Here is a 24,279-nt window from a genome sequence, read left to right as displayed (position 1 = left end):
AAGTAGAAACAAACAAACAAGATGCCTTACCTAATTGATTTACACTGAAATTCTTCACATTAGAACAGGGTGTCCAAACTTGTATATGGCTTCCAACAAACAGATTATTACTTAAGCTATGCCAGGTACTGTCAACCAGCTTTGAGTGATGCTGGCCGAGGGACAAGCTCTCTTGGCAAGGAAATTATGATTACTGTCACTGAATCCGTTGCCAGGCATAGATAAACCAAGCCAAAAATATTCAGCAGCTAAAATTTTGTGAGAAGAAAAGTACTACCTACAGAAACAGAATCTAGTTGAACTTTTCACATGCCTGCAGTACCATTGCAGTGCAGACACCGTTATGAATCCTTCTTTAATCCAATTGTGATAGAAACAAACCTCTTGTACACATTAAAAATTCACCAGTTGCTCTTTTGAAACTCAACCTTATCCTGCATGCATAAACCAATATATCATCTCTTCTTGGAATCAAAAGTGCAACTATCCCAGAATGAAAACTGTTCCACCTTTTTCTCATTTTGAAGGGAAGGTGGCAACGACAAGTATAAAAAAGTCAAAAAAAAAAGCAAGGCCATCCAACAAACATATCAAATTGCAGATAACATATTGGATACGACAAATCGTGATACTTAAGATCATAAAAATTTTAAAAATATTTTAAAATTCGAGTATGTTTTAATCTTGGATTGTTAAAAATAACTATTGATGACCCATAAGCAAACCATTTTTTGTTGACAAAAAGAGAAGCTTAGAGGACTTACTTTTATCAAACTATACCTATTTGGTTCTTGGGCAACAAAATCATGCTTTGTACTTCAAAGACATAATGTGTCAAAGTCATTGATATATCAAATGTTAATCAGTTCGGCATGGACCAAAAGAGTCATGTTAGACTTATTTTTAGTTTCGATAAGAAAAACACAAGTTAATTAACATTCTTTTTTTCCCCATCGCCATAGACAGAATTTCTAGATGTACATCTCCTACCTTCATGTAGTAGTTGTAACCATGATGTGCTACAGATATGCAACAAATTGGACTTCTTGTATAAAACTTCTATCATATATACTATATAGTGCATCAAACTAATGGTAAGAAGAAGTACCCAAGGAAAACTGATTGAGGGCATTAGCTTTATTACCAGCTAACTCCTCAACTTGTAATATTGACAATTCCAAAGGTACAAGCTGCAGCAATAATCATAGAACATATGTGCATCTAACTCCTAAATACAAGGGGCAAAACCTAAAAATATTGATTAGCTATCGATGAGTAGATGATCAACCAACTTCTAGATAACTCCAGGAATTTAGACAGAACAGTTACGCCTCAAATTTTAGTATAAGCAATGGGAGACTCCGCGAAGACAACATCACAACCTCCCATAAAATAAAACATTTTTGGATGCCGTTTAAAAAACAAATGGTCTTATTTGTGCCAAAAAAAAAAAAATCAAATTCTCTGGCACGCAGAGATATAGAAGGGAAGGGAAAAAATGAAGGTCTCGTAGAACATTTACATATAGGAAAGGAGGCAGAAATGCATTTCCTGTATGGAACATGAAGAACCCGGTAAAATAACCCAAACAAGATGAATAATCAAGCATTATCCACAAAAATATACACCACTGTAAATAAGCTCACAAACTTTTTTCATATGAAACCATCACATTAAGTTCCAAAACAACATAAACTCATGAAGCTTGTCATCCTCCTATACTTAAATATTACATGTCAACCATCTCTGTGAAATCAAAGCAGAATAATAAACTTCATAAATATTTTACTTCTCTTTGGACTTATTCATCAGCCCATGATTCCTTGCATTCACATTGCTTATTATACTATATCACAAACCAACCAAGAAAGCAGAATAAAGAAAACATTGCAGATATAAACTGTTCTTGGACGCATTATGCACCTTTACAATAGTGCTCAGTAGCTGAAGCAAATCCACTGACTTACAAGTTCACTATGCTCATCATGAAAGGGAAGTTGATGTATCACAACCTAATACTTAATGTCTTATTTTTATTATTTATTAATGGCACTGTTTTTCCTTGCTTTCTTATCAATTCAGGTAGCATCCTCATTAATCAATATGAAACAACATACAAGGTTCAAATTTGTTAAACTAAATTGAAGTTAGATTCACTAAATCACTAAGAAGCTGGAAGTCGGGTAGACAAAATAAAAAATAGGGACAGCAGCAGTCAAAAGAAAAAGAGAAGGCTACCTCCATTAAGAAAAACAAGAATCAAAGGCTGTCATTTCAAGCTCGAACTACAAATATCAAGAACGAGAGAGAAGCTTAAAAGTAGCCTAACCAAATTCTACATGCTACATACAAACACAAATTCACGACTAATGAGAAATGCAGGGAACTAATTAAAGATAAAAGCAAAAGAATTATCCTAAGAAATTTATATAACCTTTTAAAGAGAAAAAGAGAGTAAGTACTATAACTTATCCTCGAATTAAAATCTGTTGTTCCTCAGTTAAAAGTGCCCCGCAACCTCCATTTCCTAGCAACCAAACAGGCTCTAAAACTATAAATCATGTCAGGTAGCTCACATTTCTAACCAAGACCACAAAAGATCGAAGAGGAAACAAGTAAATGCCATCGGAAAACAAAAAAGAAATATAAATAACACAAATGCACAGCTCTAGAATACCTTCGCATATATTCAGCTTCTCAGTTATAACGTATTAGGGTTTATAGGGAGAGAAACATGAGAATGAACTTACAGTTAGGCAGATAAGCCCTTAAAATGGAGTTCAAACAACCGATCCTTGAAGAACATCAAATCTGTAAGAGTGTACGGTTTGAATCCGAAGAAACTTTTAAACAGAGAACTAATTTTTTTATTAAAAAAAAGAAAAAGAGAAACTCTTTTGGTTTTTCCTTATTTAAAAAAAAAATAAAAATAGATAAAGTGATAGAGATAATGTAAAAATTTCAACTACCGCAGGATCAAAATTGACGTTCGGAACGAAGGTCAGCTCTGGCGGAACGAATCTGAGGTTTGGAGTCGAAGCGGGAAGAGAGGTTGAAGAACAAAGGTGAAAATATGGTTTTCATCTTTTTACTATGTTAAAATTAAAATTTCATCCCTATACTTTATTTTTTACATAATTTATCTTTTACTTTTATAATATTACCATTTAGTTCAAATGATTAATACATTAAATTATTTCAATTAAGAATTAACATATTTTTTCAAGAATATGTTGTCAACTAAATTTTAAGGATATTTAAAAAAATAAAATCAAATAACTTAATCTAAAATAAATGTCAAATGAATTTTGAATGGGACTAACTAATAACATTTTAAAAGTGGATGATCAAATCATATAAAATAGAGTATAAAAACTAAATACAAAATAGAGTATAGGAACGGAAATCATAATTTGGATGAAATGAATGCCCCGTATCGAGCCACTCAAGCAGTTGGAGCCAAGTCTTTTGCACGTGATGATGAAAGCCTTCTGTTCTTCTCATCGTTGATAAATGCCTGCCCTTTTAAACAAGTTGTCATTGGAGCTTATTTGATCGAAGCCTTAGGTAAAGGGAGAGCGAAGTACAGGTTGCTTTTAGATATTGGTTCGACAATACAATATAGTATAGAGTCGATTTATATAACAATTTAAATAATTTTATAATTAAATTTTATCATATACTAATTAATAAATTAACGTCCAATTTAGATCATCACTAATTTTTTAACGGAAAAAAAAACGAGTTTAAAATATATAAATAGTTAAATTTTTTATAATTTTTAGTAATCAAATGACTTAACAATATAACTGGAGAAACCGTTTTAAACTTTTAATAGAGAGACTAAAAAAATAACATCTTATAATCTGATGACCATTTATGTACTTTATCCAATTTTTAACGTTTAAATATGAAAAAAACTTAATTATTTAATATTTTTAAAAAAGAAAACAAAACGACATTTAGGGTGCGTTTGGATCACGGAATGTAAGATTACCAGTGAGAATAAAAGATTACCAGGGAATAGGATTACTGGAATGTTGTATTTTGTATTTGGTTGTTTAGCAATAATGTAAGATTACCGTGTTTGGTTAAAGAAATAAAAAATTATTGGAATGTATATTTGATCAAATTGTCCTTATTATATATTTGTATAATATTACAAATTGTAAAATATTTATATATTTTCTTTAAAAAATTAAATTCATAATATTTATATAAATTTTTTTACAAAACAGAAAATATAAAAAGGTTTAATGAAAGGGTAAAAAAAATTTATCCCTAAACTTCATATAAAATTTAATTATAGATTTTTTTTATAAATATAAATAATTTAAGGATAAATTTGTAATTTAACCTCATAGAATTTTTTATTCAATAACAGAAGAATGATTTTTTGAAAAAAAATAAAAATTTAAGGACATTTTAGTCTACAAACGCCGGTAATGTTATAATATCTAAAGGAAGAAGTAATGACATTCTCGATAATATACCTCAAAAAATTTACTATTGATAATAAAATATTACCAAAAATAATATTTCTGACCAACCAAACATAAAAATGTGAATTTTTATCCCATAAAAATCCCATAAACCTTAAACCAATCACCCTTAAAGCCAAAATTTTTACTTACCAAATGGGCCTGATCGGATGGCCACTAAAAGCAAATGAATGACGGGGCAAAGATGCTGGGCGTAAACGGAAGCCGAAATCCAGCGGCAATAAAATGCCGCAGATGTAATTTACTACAAAAATAACTTTTACTCAAAAAAAATCAAGATCAAGATCAAAATAGTACTCTTTAGTTCTTGCTGTCGAGCGTGGAAGAGCTAAGGAATTCATCCAATCAACGGGGGAGACAGAGAGAGGAGAAACGAAGAGCGATGGGGGAGGAGAAGCGGCACGAGATGATGCAAAATCTCTTCGGCGATCAGTCGGAGGAGGACGAAGAGATCGATTCCGAGCATGAATCAAATCCTCATCCCAATTACGCTTCTGTAATTTCTTTATTTTTTGGTCTTTTTACTTTTTTTATTCGTACTATCGTATCTTTTATAGTTATTTGTTTTCCTTTTCAAATGTTAATTTCGTTCGATGAGTTTTTGATTTAGAGGATGGATTTTAGCGTAATTTTTAAAGCAACATTTTTTAGATTGATTTGTTTGGATATTCCCAAGCTCAGGCTTGAACAAGTTGATGATTGATGTATGGTCGATTCATGTTCATTTAAATTGCCGATTAATGTTTAGAAAATTGTGTATAGCAGCTGTTTTTATGACTTTCTTCTTCTGATTCTCAGCTCCGAAGTTTTACCTGATTATTTAATGGTTGATTATGAATGTGATTTTGAAATCATCTTAATAAGAGCCAAGTACGGTCAATACAATTAAGTTTGAGATGGATTTTGTTTTAACCGATACTTTTGTACCTGTTTTATGCCTCCCATATTTTTTTATGACAAAGAAATGCAAGTTTCGGTATAGTTGATCCTAGTTTGCCTAGATGTTTGCTGTTATTGCGAGTTACTCTCTGAATTATATATATATATATGAAGGTTAGAAAGGGATAAATTTTTGTTCTTACTGCTACTGGTTGTAAGTTTCTCAATTCTATTGGTCTAGAAAGACCTAAAATAACCTTATGGTATTTGGTCGTAGTTTGGGTTGATATTTTCTGCTAGTTTGAAATTCTCAATGTTTTTGGTTGTGATTAGAAGAAGAGTTGTTTGAAGCTATCTGTTTGATATGATTTTGTATATAGGATGAAGCTGAGGGTGCAATGAGCCTGAGGGCGAACGAGAAGCTGAAGTTGATGTGGAGGGACATGGTGAGGTCGAAGTGGAGAGTGATGGTGACCTACATGATTTAGAACCTGATCCTGGAGAAAGTGAAGGTGAAAGACTACAAAGTTCCCAAGAAGTAGATATTGGTGACCAAAGGGAAGAGAGTGAGGCAAAAGATACAGATAGTGATGAAAAAGAAGATTATGAGCAGAGGGTAGTGACTAGCCGGAGAAGGGAAATGATTGAGAGTGGATCAGAAAGGTCCGAGGAAAACCATTATCCTGATAATGAAGATGAAGAGGTTGATCAAGTTAGAAGTCTGAGGTAACTTGCTCTATCCCTTATCAGTATCCTTTTCTCTTATTCCCCCTTTATTGTTGCTCTCCTATATTTTTGTTTTTCTTGTGTTCAATGCTTGCTACTTTCGCATTGTATTACAACTTTTCTAAAATGTAAACAGTATGTTTCTTTTTGCCCAAACTGAAAGAGAAATTTTTGATGCACAGCCTTATATAATAGTGATTCCTTGGATGCATTCTTGTTCTTACTGTTGTGCCAAACTTGGCTTAATGGCAGCAAATCATTAGGGGAGGAGAAGGATCCGACTCACCTTTCACATTCAGTTGCAGAAATTCGTGATGTATTTGGTGCTTCTGATGATGATGAAGAAGAAAGAAGCAGAATATGCAGTTCGACATGAAATGGAGCAAGAGGAAGTTGTGAGTATCAAATGTCAAAAGCAATATGTTTCTTTTTTGTTACCTTTACATAACTTTCAGGCTGCCTGTAATCATGTTAGAAGGATGATGTAAATTCTTTTGTCCATTAGAGATCGCCAATGGAGGAGGAAGGGAGCTATGGGAAAATCCAAGACTTGAAGATATGGTGCGTGATGAAGATGCTCGTTATGAGAGATGATGAGTACGTCGAGTTGAAACAAAAAGAGAAGCCAGTTGGTCCCCCGTTGGAACTAGAGGTTCCATTTCGTCCAGCTCCTGCTCATCCAACCAAGGTTTATCTTCTTCTAATGCATTTTCCAGTCTCTTGAAAAGAATCTAACTTAGCCTCGCATAAAGGATGCCTTCATATGGTTGGTGATATTTTAGAAACTGTTTCACAATTCATTAGGCTTTTAGTTATGCTATTTTATTTAAAATGGAAGCAGGAGTTGAAGTGTGTTGGAGGTTCTGAGAGTCATTTGCGATCTTAAGTGCTTGAGGCCAGACTTTTACTTTAGTCATTCACTCATTCTTTTGCAGATGAACATGATCAAAGTTTCTAATATAATGGGCATTGATCGAAAACCATTTGATCCCAAGACATATGTTGAAGAGGATACATTTGTGACAGATGAGTCTGGCTCAAAAAAACGTATACGATTGGAGAACAATATTGTACGTTGGAGGACAGTCAGAAAGAAAGATGGTTCAACATCAGTGAGTAAACTCCCTCCACCTGCAGCTTCTTTTCATTGATTTGATTTTAGCATGCTAGAAAAGAATGCAGATCTATTTGTTGCACGTATGTGCTGTAAGTTTGGGATAGTTACAAAATTAATTGAAGACCTTGTCATTAGGGTGATCGTTAGCCACCACTATAGTTATACTCTTATTCTTAACAAAGTTTTCTGTTTATATTTCATTTTCAAAATTCATTTTATGGCGTGTTTATCAAGCTGTTATTTTCTTAACCAAACAGGGCTTCTTATATTTCCTCTTATTGTATATAGTATGAAAGCAATGCACGCTTTGTGAGGTGGTCAGATGGCAGTTTACAGTTGTTAATTGGCAATGAAGTTCTTGACATATCTGTACAAGAGGCACAACATGATCAATCACACCTTTTTCTCAGACATGGAAAGGTGACTACTACCTCCTGTTTGACATGGTTTACTAAAGTAGAATATCTTCAATTCTTTTAGCTCCTTTTTTTCCTGTCATATTCATTCTAGATGTGAATTGGATCAACTAAAGCTTCAAAGTCATAAATACTTTTTATTCGCTTCATTTGCTGTTGTTTATATCTCCTGTTTTTCTGTCATAAACTTGGATGAAACTAAAGAAAAAAATGAAAGTTCCTCATGGCTGATCGAGAGTTATCTGAATGTCATTTCTTTGCATCTAGTGATCCGTAATATCATTATTTTTAAATTGAGCTGGCTTCTCATTAAAGTTGTTGATCTATTATACTAAATTATTTGAAAAGCCTCCTAAACTTTAGAATCAAAGGTTCACTGACCGTAAGAATGATTTAAAAATGAATAAGTAAAAGAATGTGGCATATTAAAATGCCACAGCTATTTGTACATTGTCTTTGACATTACAACACCTAGAATGACCCCTTACAAAATAACTTGAACACCAAAAATTAATACCCTTAACATCAACACTCTACTCAGCCTATTCCAGCCTTAGTTAAGGCATCAGCCTCTAAGTTAGCTGTCCTAGCAACCCATCTAATAACACCCTCTGAATCTTTAAGCCTATCAGCAATGTCTTTTACAATAAATGCATACACATCTGGACATTTTTCAACATTCTTAACCCAATCCATTGCGAACTTACTATCACTTTCAATTATCAACCGACCCTTAACACATCCTCGAAAAGAAACAAATAAAGATAATCCCTTTTGAATAGATTTTTATGAATCTATTCGTCATAGGTTTAAAGATAGATTGATTATTGAGAGTGATAGAAAGGTGGCAGTTGGCTGGGTTAAGGATGTGGTCTCTTGTCCTGTTGTTTATGTTCAAATTGTTAAAGACATTATTCAAAAGCTTAGTGTTTATGAAGGTTTTATTAGTTGGGTTACTAGGACAACCAATATAGAGGCGGATGTCCTAGCTAAGGCTGGTATTGGTTGAATTATGTTCTGTTAAGGGCTGTTTCTTTCTGGTTTTGTATCTCTTGAGGGAGATTAGTTTGTATTACTTTGTTATATTTGAGGTTAATGAAATCCTAGGGCACTCTTTTCCTCCTTGTGCGGATTAAGGAGCTATTTTTAAGTTCCGTTAATCACGAAGGGGTTTTTATTGAGGCCTACTATTCCTATAAAAAAAAATAACCTTTAGCTCCATCAAAGTCGGTGGGCCCAGACCAGAAGCCTCCTGGAAAGAACCTAAGATCAAACCTGCATCATCTCTTAAAACACCACCTAATCCACTTCTCTTTCAGTCACCGCTGGATGTAGCATCCACATTCATTTTAATGAAGCCCTTAGGAGGAGGGGACCAAGGAATCTTAGTGACAATCGATTTATTGAAGGATGAACATAAATCCCCTTGGGAAGGATTACTGATTAGAGGGTCCTTAGGAATAGAAAACTCATTGAACTTGAATAGGAACCAAGAAGCAAGCCTAAATCTTGCTAAGAAAAATAATTCGGTCTGGTCTAAGTTCCCCTTTCGAACACAATGGCATTCCTGAATTCCAAATGGTCCAAAGAACAACGCCTGGAAAGTCTTCAATTCTTCCCAAGCTAGAAGAAATCTCTGAGCATTTTCCTGAAAAACCGAATTGTGTCTCCAAAACTTCATGAATTTGTTCCATAATGTCCACGCAACAGAACATGTAAAAAATAAATGTGAGGAAGATTCCTCCGCCAACTTACACAGTGTGCATAAAACATCCTCATTTCCCAAAACCCCTCTTTTAACCAATTCTACCTTTACTGCCAGCTTCTGAAAAACAACATACCACATAAAAGACTCCACTCTTGGAGGTAGCAGTCCCTTCCAAATGATGTTATTCCAAAAATGAACCTCCTCCGAACCCGATGAACACACCTTAACACATGAACTAACAGAATATACACCATCCCCATTACCTTTCCAAATCAGACCATCATTGGACTCTTTAGACAGGCTATAAATAGAGATGATTGACATCAAATTAGACCATTGTTCAAATTCCCAAATCATTCAAATTTCTCCTCAGTTGTATATTCCAAAACCAGCCCATTGATCGAAACTCACCAAAGTCTATTAATTTGCCATTCTTGTTTGAAGAAATGGAAAACAATATAGTAAAGATAACCATTAGCGGATAGTCCATCGCCCAAAGGTCTTGCCAAAACCAAATGAGCTCTCCATTACCAACTTGAAAACTACACATGCTTCGAAACTTAGAACCAAATGTGTCTTCTTTAAAATGGTTATTCACCATCGATTTCCAAATCCAAGAAGCTTGAGCTGGAACCTTGCTGTCAAACAATAATAAAGACAGTCAAGATTGTATTTGCTGCATATCATCTTCCTCCAAACATATTTTCTATCATTAGCAAACCTCCAAGACCATTTTCCTAAAAGAGCTATGTTCATATTGTTTAGATTCAACACACCCAAGCCTCCCTCATTCTTAGATTTACACACAATAGTCCAATTAACCCAATGAATCTTGTTTTTTCCAATTCCCCCTCCCCATTAAAACTTAGACATAATGGTATTAGAGTTCTATTATATATAAGGACAAAGCGGTTAAGAAAAAGGAGAGAGAGAATGAGCGCGATAGGAAGAGAGAGAATTAGAGAAAATTCGAAAAAATCCATTTCTTATGTGGAGGAATGGACTGTGTTCATTGATAATCTTAGCAAAAGGGTCTCTAGACGTGTGTTAAGGGATTATTTTAGTCCTTGTGGTCAGATTCTAAGAATTTTCATTCCAAGATTTTTAGATAAATTTAATTATAAGTCCTCGACGTTTGCTTTTGTCCAATTTGCTGAGGAGGAAAGTAGGAAGAAAGCAATCCAGTTTGTGAATGGGAAGTGGTTTGATGGGAGGAGAATTTCTGTTGGGGTTGCTATGTATCAAAAGGATAAGAGGAGGGAAGAGGATAAGGGGAAGAGAATGGTGGAGATCAAGTCAGGGGGAAGGGATATTTCAAATACTGGAAGGAAATTTGAGTCGGGTAGAGGTATGAGAGACGGCAGATCATATAAGGATGTAGTAATTTCTGAAAGTAACTTGGAGGGTGTTAAGAAGAATGCTCCTGCTGTGAGGAATATTTGGGAGATGCATATTCCATCAGACAACTCAGAATGGGTGAAGAGATCATTAACAGGGATAATGAAACCTTCTTTTGATCTCGTTTCGTTAAAGGAAGCTTTGGAGATGGAGGGGGTGGAAGTTCAGATTGCGAGATGGGGGTACGTATGGAATGCGTGCATCATTACATTCAATTCAGTTGAGGAGTTCTCTCACGTATGGATGAATAAGAAGAAAGAGTTGCTCTTGTGCTTAGACTGGTTGGCACCAGTATTGAACAAGGATGGAGTTCTGATGGCTCCTTGTCAAATAGAGTTGTATGGATTGCCTTTGTTATGTTGGAATGAGTCATTCGTGAAGAAACTTTCTGGGAAGTGGGGTGATTTTATTTGTTTTAAGGAGGAATCAGTGACCAGATCAGACCTGTCGGTGGCGAAAGTTTTGCTAAGGGTGGAAAGTCCTTATGATGTACCTGAGATGGTTACGATTGGTTCTTATGGCAGATCCTTCAAAGTTAAGATTTTGATGGGTTCTGTTCTGAAAAAACCAGAAGAAGCGGGGAGGAAGATGGTTGAGAAAATTTCAATAAAATGTAACAGTGGTTATGTCTTGTCTAGGGAGGGGGTTGGGAGATGTCCTTCTTTGGAAGCAGATGGGGATGAGTTCTCAGACGATGGTACATTCAAAGTCATATCTTGGTTGAATAATGGACAGAACAGTGGTGTGAATGGAGTTTGTGGGGGACAAGTCCCATCGGGAAAGTCAACAGCAGAAAATTCAAATTGTGGGCTGTCAGATTTCTTGGAAAATAGGACTAACCAGATGGGAAGTCATGCGGGCCTAGGATTGAGGGGTTCAAAAGATCAGGTTGACTTTGGTCAGTCAGAGGAAAATGAGGTAGTTGGTTCTCCAATTAAAAAATTGATTCCTAATGGGCCTGCTTACAATATTAAATGGGTTGGGAAAAGGTTTATTCTACAGCCCAACCCCTGTTATGAAAATTCCTTGAATGCTGCTGATGAGGGTGAGGCTGGGGTGATTAAGGAGAATATGCAGGGGGAGATGGTGGTTCCAAGTGAACAGGGTGTTAACGTGGAGATAGTTCAGTCTGTTGGCCAGAGGAGTCTGGATGGAGATCATGTATGTAGCTTTCAGACCCATAAGTATGCAGAAAGGGATATAAGGTCAGATGATCAAGTGGATGGACCAAGGAAGATGAAGAAGGTTATGGAGGATAAGCAATGCAGTCAAAATGAGGGAAGTGTATCAATTCCAAGTATAAGGACCAGGAATAATGAGAACCACGTGGGAAGTTCTTCAAAACTGATGAGGGTGGGTCAATTTTTTTGCAAAGGAGGATCACCCAGTTCCAGTTATCAATCATGTGAAGTGTAGTTCTCGATCTAAAAGTCTTAAAAATCAGAGGATACTCCCTGTCAAAAAGAAGATGAATCAGAGGACATTGAGAATAGCTCCACATCGCTCAGGGAGTGTGTGCTCAGACAGTGAAGTGGCTATCAGTTTTTATAACAGAGTCTATAGAAGGGTTGTTAGGAGGATGGTCAGGGATTCGGTGGATCAAGATAGGGAGTCATCTCAGTCTTCTCAACTTTCAGTTAAAGCTAGGAACGAGGCTGCTGCAACTAGAGAGATCTATGATTTGTTGGGAATTACTTTTAAAGGGGGTCAACATCTATTAGAGGAAGAGATATTTAAGATGGAGATGACGGGGTCTTCTCGAGGAGTATGAATGTTTTTGGTTTGTATGACAGTTATTTCTAATGTCAAAGTTCAAAATAATAACATGGAACGTTAGGGGTCTAGGAAGAAGAGAAAAAACCATAGCAGTGGCCAGACTTGTTAATAGAGAGAAGTCGGTTATTCTTTTACTACAGGAGACAAAGCTGAATGTTTGCCATTCAGGTCTATGGAGGAAGTTAGGGGTTAATATTTTGAAAGGTGGTAGCTTCAATCCTGTCGAGGGCTTGGCTGGTGGACAGTTATTTATGTGGGATGAAAACATTTTTGAGGTCACAGCAGAACATATCCAGAACAGATTCATGGCGTTGTCAGGGAAGTTCAAGTTGCTTAACTTTGAGTGTGTTATCATAAATGTATATGGTCCATCAGTAGAGATGGATAAAGAGGAGTTTTTCAGGGAATTGTTGTGCTTTGTTCAAGGTCTAAATCAGCCAGTTTGTATAGGGGGAGATTTTAATGCATATTTAGATACCGAGGAGAAATGTGGAGTATCTCAAAATTGGCATTGCATGGATTTGTTTAGATCCTTTGTACAACACACTAATCTTATGGATCTTCAGTTAGTTGGTGGAAGATTTACTTGGTGCAACAATAGAGATTATCCCACTTGGGTAAGGCTTGACAGATTTATAATTAGCAGCTATTTCCTTAACAAATTTCCAAAAGTGATACAGAAAATGCTACCTAAGTCCCTCTCAGATCATAATCCGGTAGTGTTAGCAGAAGAATGCAACAATTGGGGACTGAAGCATTTTAGATTTTATAATTACATGTTAGAGGAAGACGGGTTTGCTGGATTGGTTGAAAAGTCTTTGTCTAACCCTATGATGGGTAATGGTAGAATGGGGTTGTTTTCTTTACTTCGAGGAACAAAACAGCAGATCAAGAAGTGGCCTAATAGGAATTTAAGTGGGATATCTGAAGGGATTTCAGAATTAGAAGGTAAGATTAATGGTTGGGAACTGAAGCTACAAAACGGTGGAATTTCAATGCAAGAAAGGGACATGCTAAGAATGGCTAGACACGAATTGTGGAAGCTGCACAGAAGAGAAGAGAGTATTTGGCTACAGAGATCAAAGATTGAAATGGAGCAAGGATGGAGATAGGAACACGAGGTTTTTTCACTTAACAACATTGAATAGAAACAGAATAAATTCTATTTCGTCATTGAAAGTTGCTGATGAAGAGTGTTCAGACCCGAATAAGTTGAAGGCCTTTGTTTATGATTATTTTAAGAAGAATTACAATTCTAAAGATACATTAGAGGTGGAAGAAATCAATTTCAATTTCATGAAATTAACAGAGGAGCAGAAGAATAGTCTGGAGGTCATATTTTCATAACAAGAAGTGTGGGAAGCAGTTTTTCATTCGGACAGTGCCAAAGCCCCGGGTCCAGATGGTTTCACGATGGGCTTCTTTAAGAAATTTTGGCCTTTCTTGAAGGATCATCTTATGAAGTTTGTGAATGATTTTCATAGAGGGAGGAGTTGGGAGCATGGGGTCAATCATGTTTTTATTACATTGATTCCTAAGAGACTTAATCCAGAAGGTATTGAAGATTATAGACCAATTAGCCTAGTTGGTACCTTATACAAAATTATTTCCAGAATCTTATCGAAAAGACTGGTTTCAGTTATTAAAGATCTTATTAGCCCCTCTCAGTTTGCATTTATTCCTGGAACGCAACTGCTTGATTGTGCTTTTATGGCCAATGAATCCATAGACTTTTGGAGGAAAAAAGGAAGGAAAGGAGTCGTCTTCAAGATTGATTTTCGTAGAGCCTATGACTCAGTCGAATGGCCAATTATTTTGAGATTATTGAAGATCATGGGGTTTGGGGAGAAATGGATTTCTTGGATTCGGTACTGTATTTCTCCTGCTTCAATTTCAGTTCTCGTTAATGGTTCTCCAACAGCAGAATTTCAGATGGGCAAGGGGGTTGAGGCAAGGTTGTAGTTTGTCCCCTTTGTTGTTTAACATAGTTGGAGAACTCTTGAATTTAATGTTGTGTAAGGCTGCGAATCTAGGCCTTTTTGAAGGGTTTAGTATCGGTAAGGAGGATAATACATTTAATTTGACTCATTTACAGTTTGCAGACGATCTTATTTTATTCTGCAGAGATTCTTCAACTCAAATTCTCAATTTAAGGAGAGTTTTGAGGGTGTTTAGTCTAATTTCAGGGCTTCACCTCAATTTGTCTAAGAGTAAACTGTTTGGAGTTAATTTGGAAGAGGACATTGTCAAAGATTGGGCATCTGAAGCAGGTTGTGGGATGGGTTATTTTCCTATGACTTATCTTGGTTTACCAATAGTTGCAATTAGAAATTCAGAAGTATTGTGGGAGTCAGTTCTGCAGAAAGTGTACAACAGGCTAGCAGGTTGGAAAGTTTCCTCTTTATCGATGGCTGGGAGGGTGGTGTTGGTGAAATCGGTGCTGTCTTCTTTACTTATTTTCTACCTTTCTATCTTTAAATTACCGTTGAAGGTTAATCAGAAACTAAACTCTATAATGGCTAGTTTTCTTTGGGGTGAAGGACAAGCCAAGAAACAGATCTATTGGATAAATTGGAATAAGGTGTGTCAACCTTATGACGAGGGTGGCTTGGGAATCTTGGACATGAGATTGGTGAATAGAGTATTGCTAGGGAAATGGGTTTGGAAGTATGCAAACGAGAAGGAAGCTCAGTGGAAAAAATTACTGTGTTGTAAGCTTAATGTCAGTAATTTATCCTTACCAATATGCAATGTCGTTTCTCCTGTAGACTCTTGGATTTAGAGAGGTATTTTGAATAATTATGAGAGAGGATCGGATAGGGGAGTGCTTGAGGTCCAATTCGAAGATTCACGTGGGGAATGGTAGATCAATTGAATTTTGGAATGATGATTGGGTCAATGGCTCTTCCTTAAAGAGTCAGTTCCCTAGGATATTCGCTCTATCGAACAATAAAAAAGGAAAAGTGGCAGATTTTGGGTGCTTTGAAAATAATGGTTGGATTTGGAATATTCAGTTAAGGAGAAACTTATGTGACTGGGAATTGGATAGGGGAGTGCTTGAGGTCCAATTCGAAGATTCACGTGGGGAATGGTAGATCAATTGAATTTTGGAATGATGATTGGGTCAATGGCTCTTCCTTAAAGAGTCAGTTCCCTAGGATATTCGCTCTATCGAACAATAAAAAAGGAAAAGTGGCAGATTTTGGGTGCTTTGAAAATAATGGTTGGATTTGGAATATTCAGTTAAGGAGAAACTTATGTGACTGGGAATTGGATCAGTGGATGTCATTAATGCTTTTGATTGATAATATTCGCCTGACTGAATCAGTAGATGATTTCCTTGGGTGGTCGGGGAATGGTGATGGTTTGTTCTCTGTTAAGTCATGCAGAATTGCTCTTTCAAGCAGAAATGGAGATACTTTTCAGTGGAAGAAGTGGGTTTGGTCTGGTTTGGTACCTCCTAGAGTGGAAACTTTCCTATGGCAGATTTCTCATAGGAAAGTGGTTGTTAGAGTGGAACTTAAGAAGAGAGGAGTTAATCTGGAAAATGTCCAGTGTCCATTATGTCATAACTTTGAGGAGTCAATTCAACATCTTTTTGTATCTTGTTCGGTTGCAATGGAGCTGTGGAATAGATTCATTAATTTTTGGGATATTTCTACAGTTTTGCCCCAAGATCCGGTTTCACTTCTTTGTTCTTGGTCCTATATTTGGGAGTACTCTACCATCTGGAAGTTTATTCTTGGAGTAGTTTTATGGTCACTATGGAAAGCGAGGAATTCGGTGGTATTTGAAAACTGGAATTTTGATAGCTCATCTCTGTTCTTTATAACCAGATTTAGGCTGGCTAAATGGTTCTTAGCTAAATTTCCTCCTGTTAACATTCAGGCTGACTTATTAATAGGGGATCCATCGCTTGCGGACAGAATCCATACTAAGATATCTAAGAAGAAGAAGGTTATTTGTTGGTCTCCGCCCCCTCATGATTTCTTTAAATTCAATGTTGATGGGGCGGTGAGAGGGGATGGGCTGCAGGGAGGAATTGGAGGAGTTTTGAAAGATTTCAATTGCTCTATTTTAGCCTCTTTCTCTATGGCTGTGGGACCAGGCCTTCCTATGTTAGCTGAGTTAAAAGCTATTAAGCAGGGAATTGATGTATTTCTTTCATCGGAGTGGGCAACGAAGGGAAGACTTATCCTCGAGAGTGATTGCAAGAAAGCAGTGGATTGGATCTTGATACCTATTTCTGCCCCAACGTTCTGTAGCTCTTTGGTTGAGGAAATTGGGGCCTATGTATCTGCTAGGGGTTTTATTATTAATTGGATTCCAAGGAGTTGTAATTGGGAAGCAGACAAGTTAGCAAAAGAGGGGATTGGTTGAGGTGTTGTGTTCTGTTGTTGTAGTGTTATGTATTTTATCTAGGGAAGTTTATTATGTAAGTTGTATCTTATGTAATTATGGGTTATTAATAAAATGAGGTACTCTTTTCCTCCTTCCACTAGTTGCCTCTTTCACAAGAGCCAACTAAGAGGGAGGTTTTTAATGAGGCCTCCTATTCCTATAAAAAAAAAGAGTTCTATTATATATTGCTTGTATCTTTGATTTCCTTGTATCTTTGTTTTTAACATTGTCCCGTTATTTTAATTGGTATTAGAGTTCTATTATATATATTGCTAATAGCTCAATAGGAGCTTCTGTCTTGAGGTTGAAATGCATATTTTTTTAGTCACATCCTTTGAGCATGTTATATGTATCTGTTTTTTGTGTCGATACATCACAGGGGAAAGGGGGTATGGAAGTTTGAATTTGGAATTGATTTGGTAGGGTAGGAATAGATTTTGGCCTTAGAACCTTGATTTTGGGCTATTATCTGCTCTTCCATGCAATCCATGGACTTATTTGGTTGAGTTTTACTTCTTAGGCTGGGTCTACCATGAAATCAATTTAATATTCTCATTTTTAGAGGCTGTTGCTGTTTCTATTATTAGTATTTTTGCAACACTGCATTAATATGATCTGGACTTGGAAACTGCTTTAATTGTGGTACTTGCAGGGAATTCTTCAATCCCAAGGAAGGATTTTAAGTAAGATGAGATTTATGCCCTCATCATTGTCGTCAAATTCTCATCGGCTGTTGACTGCTCTTGTTGATTCACATCATAAAAAGGTCTATAAGGTTAAGAACTGCATTACTGATGTTGATCCTGAAAGGGAAAAGGAGGAAAAAGAGAAGGTGACTAATTGCTTATCCATGCTTTGACGGTTTCTTGGTGACATGAATTTTATTTTATTTTCAACTTTTTTGGGGTGATTTTGCAGGCTGAGAATCAAACAATCCGAGCTAATGTACTTCTGAATCGTAAGAGAGAAAAGGTGAACCGAAAGTATACACAAACTGTAGAAAGAAAGCGACAACTTTCAACTGGGTATCTGGAGGGTGCTCTTGATGAGGTCTAGAATTTTCCTTTCCTGTTAAACATATTGGAATGCATTATATATTTGATAATTTTGTTCCTTTATGGCTTATTAGTAAACTTGTCAATTTCGACTGCTACCTAGACACCAAGTCAAACCTGATTCAACCATGAAAAGACAACAACCTGAACCCGAAATGACCAAACAAGTATATCGAAATGGCCCAGCATGAAAAAACCAACTGGCAAACCTGAATGACATGTACCCGAAAGGGCTCAACCTGAAATGACCAAAAAAATTTAAAACCTGAAATCACCCTACCCAGATTGACCGATCTGAAACCCACCTGACAATTGGCAGGCCTACTTATTAGTATGATTGGCTGCTCTTCTCTTTTCTTTTGACTTGCACTAATCTTCAATACGTGAGCATGTGTAACTGTTCCTTTTACATATCCTCAAACCATACTTGTACTGAATAATATGTGTTGATTTTCAACTATATTTTTCAGGATGATGAAATGGATTATAATGATTCTCGTCGTTCTCGTCGCCGCTTTGATGAAGACTTGGAAGTAGAAGCTCGGGCAGAAAAACGCATTATGAATGCCAAGAAGGTACTTTAACTCTTATTTGTAGGAAAAAACTTCTTGTTGCAATTTGTTAATAATATGTATTTATATTTGTGATTACCAGTCACAGGGTTACAGGGATGTTCCTCGCAAGTCATCCATGTCAGATGTTAAATCATCTCGACGGCCTGTTAATTTCTCTGAAAGTGAAAGGGAGGAGTCTGAGTATGAAACTGAAGGGGAGGAAGATGAGAGGTCTGCTCACAATAGGATTGAGGACGAAGAGCCAGAATATGAAGGATCGGAAGAAGAGGAAGAGCGCTATGAAGAGGCTGATGCTAACACTAACAGAGCCTCGGAGGAGGAAGAGGAAGCTGAGGTACTTGGTTATTAATTTTTTTTTTTCTCTTCAACAAGTTTTCCATGCTTTATATTTGAGCATAAAATTCATGTACCATATCTGAAAAGAAGTTCAGATGCTGCTCTTCATGTCTGCGCATGCAACACTAGTGATCTCTGTATGCCTTCGGTACCTGTATTTCATCATTCCTTAATAAATGTTATTGATCAGACAGCTTCTCTAAATGAATGGCTGATAAGTTCAAATAGCATATACTAGAGTGAACTGTTGGTTCCATAATTCAATCTGCTGATTTAGTAATATTTTGATGTGCCTAATTTTTCTGACTTCTGATATCTATAATCCATCATTCTTCTACCCACGTGTCATTCATTGGATTCTATATGGCCTAGAAACGGACATGGATTGTAATATCATACTTAGAACATTGAAAGAATATTTATGCTTTTGCATGCTATCAATTTAAACGGTCACATTATGTTTCTTCCTGAATGGTATATATTCCTTTGAAAATTCAATGTCTCTATTTCCCTTTACTACCACAATAAGTATTCCAATTACAGTCTTGAGTGGAAGGGTGAAGTTTCTGTATACATGTTCATTTAACATGGCTGCAAGTTTGGACTTTGCTGGGGCATCTTAAACTGCTATGTACAGGTATCTAAGTTTGTTGGATGATGTTCGAATGTTTGATTGTATTGAAAAGTAGTGATGGTTTAAATGTATACTTTTTAAATTTGATCAATATCCTTAACATGAAGCATATGTGCCAGCAAAATATAATCAACCGTTCTTAAGCATTCTTGCCTTTTATCAGTAATAGATGATTGTTTATATGTGTTTGCATTAATTGGTCCACACCCCCTCCTTATTTTTGTCTCTTTTGAGGAAATAATAATTCCTTCTTTTTATGCAAAAGCACGGCATGAAATGACATGTAAACCTGGAAATAATTTTCTCCATCAATTATAACAAATTTGGTTTTGTTGTTTAATTTTGCAGGAACCTAGGCAAAAAGTGAAGGAGTCCGTTGGCAGCAGTAAGCGCAAGGGAATCGAGTCAGACGAGGACTCGCCTCCTAGAAAAGCTCCAACTCATCGTCGCATGGCAGTTGTTTATGATAGTGACGATGAATGAAACTTGCCACTCACAAGGTTTTAGCACGCTACACACACCTTTTCCTGTCTTGATGTTAGTTAATTGTTTCCAGGTGGGGGAAAAAAATGGAAAAAAATCGAATCCTCTGACAATGAATCTGAGACGTACACATTTGCAGGCAAGAAAGGAGGATGGAGCTGAGCCTGCAGCTTGCTTCTTGAGTTTGCAGCCCTGCTGGGAACACTAAACACAACTTAAGGTTTAAGTGTTATTGTCATTTGCTTATTTTTTCAGTTTGTGAAAAATTTATATATAAGTTCCTGATATTTATATGTTATAAAACTCATACTGCTAACAGGTTTGAACTAAATTTGACGGTTGATATAATTTAAGGCCTCAACAAGTAGCATCATCGTTTAGGTTTAACAACACATGAAAAATACTTAAAATTATGACGTAAAACAATTATTATATATATAATAATCTAAATATAGTATGAATACGTGAACCATCAATCTGTGATATACGAGAAACGGTGTAATATAACTTCGTGGAATCTTTTGCCAATCAATCAAATGGAGAAAAAATAATTTACTGAGAAAATGATGGTCTCACTTTAGAGTCTCATGATTTAAAAACCATGGAGTAATAGTTTATCTAGTATATTTTTCCATTTTGTTCATTACATTATTTTTTTTAACAAAATTATCATTAATATTTTTTTATTTGAAAAAGTAATGACGACGATGGTATAATTTTTTTAAAAAAAATCCACTCTTACATGTGTAACAGTCTTATAAAAGAAAATAAGTTGAAGATTTGAGAAAATTTGAGACACGAACTCGAGTCCATTAATAAATTAGCTTGTATTTGGTTACTGAATTTATTTAAAATTATATTAATACTTAATTAAAATTTGTATTTAAACGATAACAAAATGAATTGTAGAATTGATAAAATTTAAGACTCAAACCCAAATCCCTTGTTAAATTGGCTTGCATTCAACCATTGAACTAATATATATATATATATATATATATATATATATATATATATTATAAAAATTTATAGGGTGAAGTACACGTTTAGTACCTAAATTATTACTTCTATTTCATTTTGGTACTCAAATTTTATTTTATTTTTTCAAAACTATACCTAGCATTTAGTTTATGTTTCATTTTGATACTCGTCGTTAAAAACTTAACGGTAGTTTTGACGTGTCAACATAAGGCAATGTCATGTCATCATTGAAAAAAATTAAAAAAAAATATCACATCGACAATTATGGTAATTTTTAACTGTAGAATATCAAATTAAAACCTAAACTAAATGTTGTGTTTTTAAAAAAAAAAACTTAAGTACTAAAACGGAAATCAAAGTAATAGTTTAACTATTAAACTTATAGTTTACCCAAATTCATATTTAAACAGGTTACCTTAAAGGGAGGGGACTTGAACCGATAGACTAAAATTATATGGTAAAGTACACAAATGATCCCCTGACTATACAGTGATACTTTGTTGAGTTCCACGACTACTAAACGTTACAAAATGGTCCCTCGACTATAGAACGTTATAATTTACCATAAAATATAGCTCAAACGGTTATGAGATCAGATTTTATTATATCTCAGTCAATATGTTAATATTCAGCCTTGACGATTGTCAATTTTTTAATTAAAAATGATGAGTTTGGAATATATGAATAGTCAGGTGACCATTTTATAACTTTTAATAGTCGAATGACTCAACCAAATAATATCTCATAGTTAAAAAATTATTTTATAATTTTTAACAGTCAAGAGACTATTTATATATTTTACTCAAAATACTTCAGCCCTGCACTAAAAATATCCACATTCACTTAACCTCATACATTGCTAATACACCGCAAGCCTTTGCCGTCATTGTCCGGCCACGTGCATCGAAAGCACGCTCCCCCTTCACATGTATTTCTTCTCTCTTTCTGTCCCTGAGCCAAAGCCTCAGCCTCCCCAAGCCCAGAGCATAGCAAACAATCTAGGGGGGAAACATGAGGCTTCATTATTTCATAATCTTTTTAAAGGTTTGGGCCTCTTCATTTCCAACTGATAAGCATCCTTTTAATCATATCTTCAAATAAATTTGATATTTTTCTGTTGGTTTAAGGGCGACAGGTCAACTTTTTAGTATATATCCTGGATGTTTTTTAGTACGTAGTTTCTTTCTAGAGATACATAATTCTGGTAGCTTCTTGTTGTCTGGGGTTGGTGTGTTTGTTGGAAGGAAGAGAGTGGAAGAGACCCTTGGCTGGGATAGGTTTGCCTTAGATCCGGGAAGCTCTACTTGTATGTACCCAAAAGTTTAATTTTTTAGGGCTTCTCATGTGATTATCTGTGCTTGTTTGTGTTTTATCCTAGTTTCTTTCTCATGACAACTTTTACTCTTCTTTGATTTATAACAAATATAGCTTTGAGTTTGGTGTTTCTTAGTTTGCTTTATAATTACCTTGATTGCTTCCTTCTCAAAAGGGGAAGAATCCTGATATAATTTGTTATTATGCTTTGGATTTTCATTGGTTTAAGCTGTCGAGGAGCCTAACTTATCACATTTGTTATTAAGTCCATGAAAGTAGTCGGGGAATTAATAAGTTTGAATGGCGTGACTAGGAACTAGTAATGTCTATAAGAGTCTTGAATGTGGTTTTTGGAACATCAGACTCCTTGACTTTCATTTGATAATAATTGGAACTGGAATGAAGATCCATCTTAGAGAATATAAATGAACCTTTCAATTGGTCAAACAAATCATTGATTCAGAATAACATATACTTATTTTTTTTATTGTTAATTTATGCAACTGACGAATACAAAGTCTTATAAATCCATCTTTCATTTTAACAAACAAAACTGAAGCGCTCCAAGGTGATACAATAGGTCGCACAAATAGTCGGTCTAACAACTTCTAAAATTGAGCTTTTATTTCTATCAACATGTTGAATCTAAAGATTTAACTTACACTTGTTGGATGGTGAAACATATGGTTTCTAGATTATATAAATTGATTGTGCTTCACAAGTATATGTTTAATTTAGGGTTTAGAACGCTAATTTAAGGTTTATTTAGGGCTTCTTTCTCGTATTATTTATAAAGCTCTCAATAATGGCATTTAGGGTTTAATGAAGAAGATGATGAAATGCTTCACCTATTCCTCTTTTAACCAACTGTGGGATTTAGGGAGGACCTTTCACCAATGGCTTTCTTCAAATTTCTTTACAAACTACCTAATTTCCCAATATTAAAAATTAAAGTATTTAGGACTAAATTGTAAGGAATTGACACCGAATAGGCTTATTTATCGAAATCCAGCAACCAAGGTAAATGGACTAATCACATAAGTGATCCTTTCATTTCTTCCTTTTTAACGTAGGCACCAAAACTTTCAATGTTCATACTTTAGTCCATGAACTTTCAATCTTTATAATTTAATCCTTAATTAAAAATCTATTCAAATCATATTTCAACTGAATTGAATTCTTTTCATTAGAAAAATATTCAAAAGCTTAAAACAATCAAATAAATCCCCAAACATTTATTTTCCAATCATCATACGTTAGAAAAATTGTAGACAATTTTTAGAATGTTATAAAGTAAGCTCACAGTGCACGACGACTTGGGCTTACTTTTTCAATCCGGGTGAAATTTGGTGTCGAGATAGATTTCTTTTAGTGCAATTATCAATATTTGATCAATTGATTAATTAATTTGAACTAATCATTATAAAGGTTTATTATAAGAAAGATCACGACATCTTAGCATGTTCTGTTATAGGCCATTATTTTCACTATTGCATACAATTTATAAAAAAGAAAACATTTGTGTAAGATTGCATGATATTTAAATGGTCAAATTATTCTGAGTTTTGTATCATGCCTAAGTTATGAATATAGTCTTTATAATCTAATTTGGTGATGCTTTGTCTCTATATTTTCAAAATTTTAATTTTGACCCAAATGTAGTCAGTAAATTTGTTAAGTCAAATTCTACTATTAGTCTATGTGTTATTCATAAGTTGTAGATTAATTTCATATTCTTCAATTTAATTATTTTAAGTCACTATAATTTAATCATATTATACTTGTACTGTTTAGACCATGAATGAAATTTCTAAATAAAAAAATAAGTCTAAAATTAATTAAATCAAAGTACAAGAAACTAAATGCATAACTTTTTCCTTATAAATGTGGAGTGAATATAAGGTAGTATATGTTTAAAGATTTTCAATCCTTTAATAATGAACGCTCATACCCCTACATACGCGATGCTCGAACTCAA

The 24,279-nt window shown here is 35.1% G+C and overlaps 1 pseudogene; it reads left to right on the top strand.

Annotated features, from left to right (window-relative positions):
• Positions 1-4,748: 4,748 nt before the first annotated feature.
• Positions 4,749-20,246, top strand: LOC120202193 (annotated as a pseudogene).
• The last annotated feature ends 4,033 nt before the right edge of the window (positions 20,247-24,279 follow it).

Source organism: Hibiscus syriacus, unplaced genomic scaffold (assembly GCF_006381635.1).
Source record: "Hibiscus syriacus cultivar Baekdansim isolate YM2019G1 unplaced genomic scaffold, ASM638163v2 tig00008276_pilon, whole genome shotgun sequence".
Lineage (NCBI taxonomy): Eukaryota > Viridiplantae > Streptophyta > Magnoliopsida > Malvales > Malvaceae > Hibiscus > Hibiscus syriacus.
The sequence above is the reverse complement of the archived record's forward strand: the minus strand, read 5'-3'. Positions and strand labels throughout refer to the sequence as shown.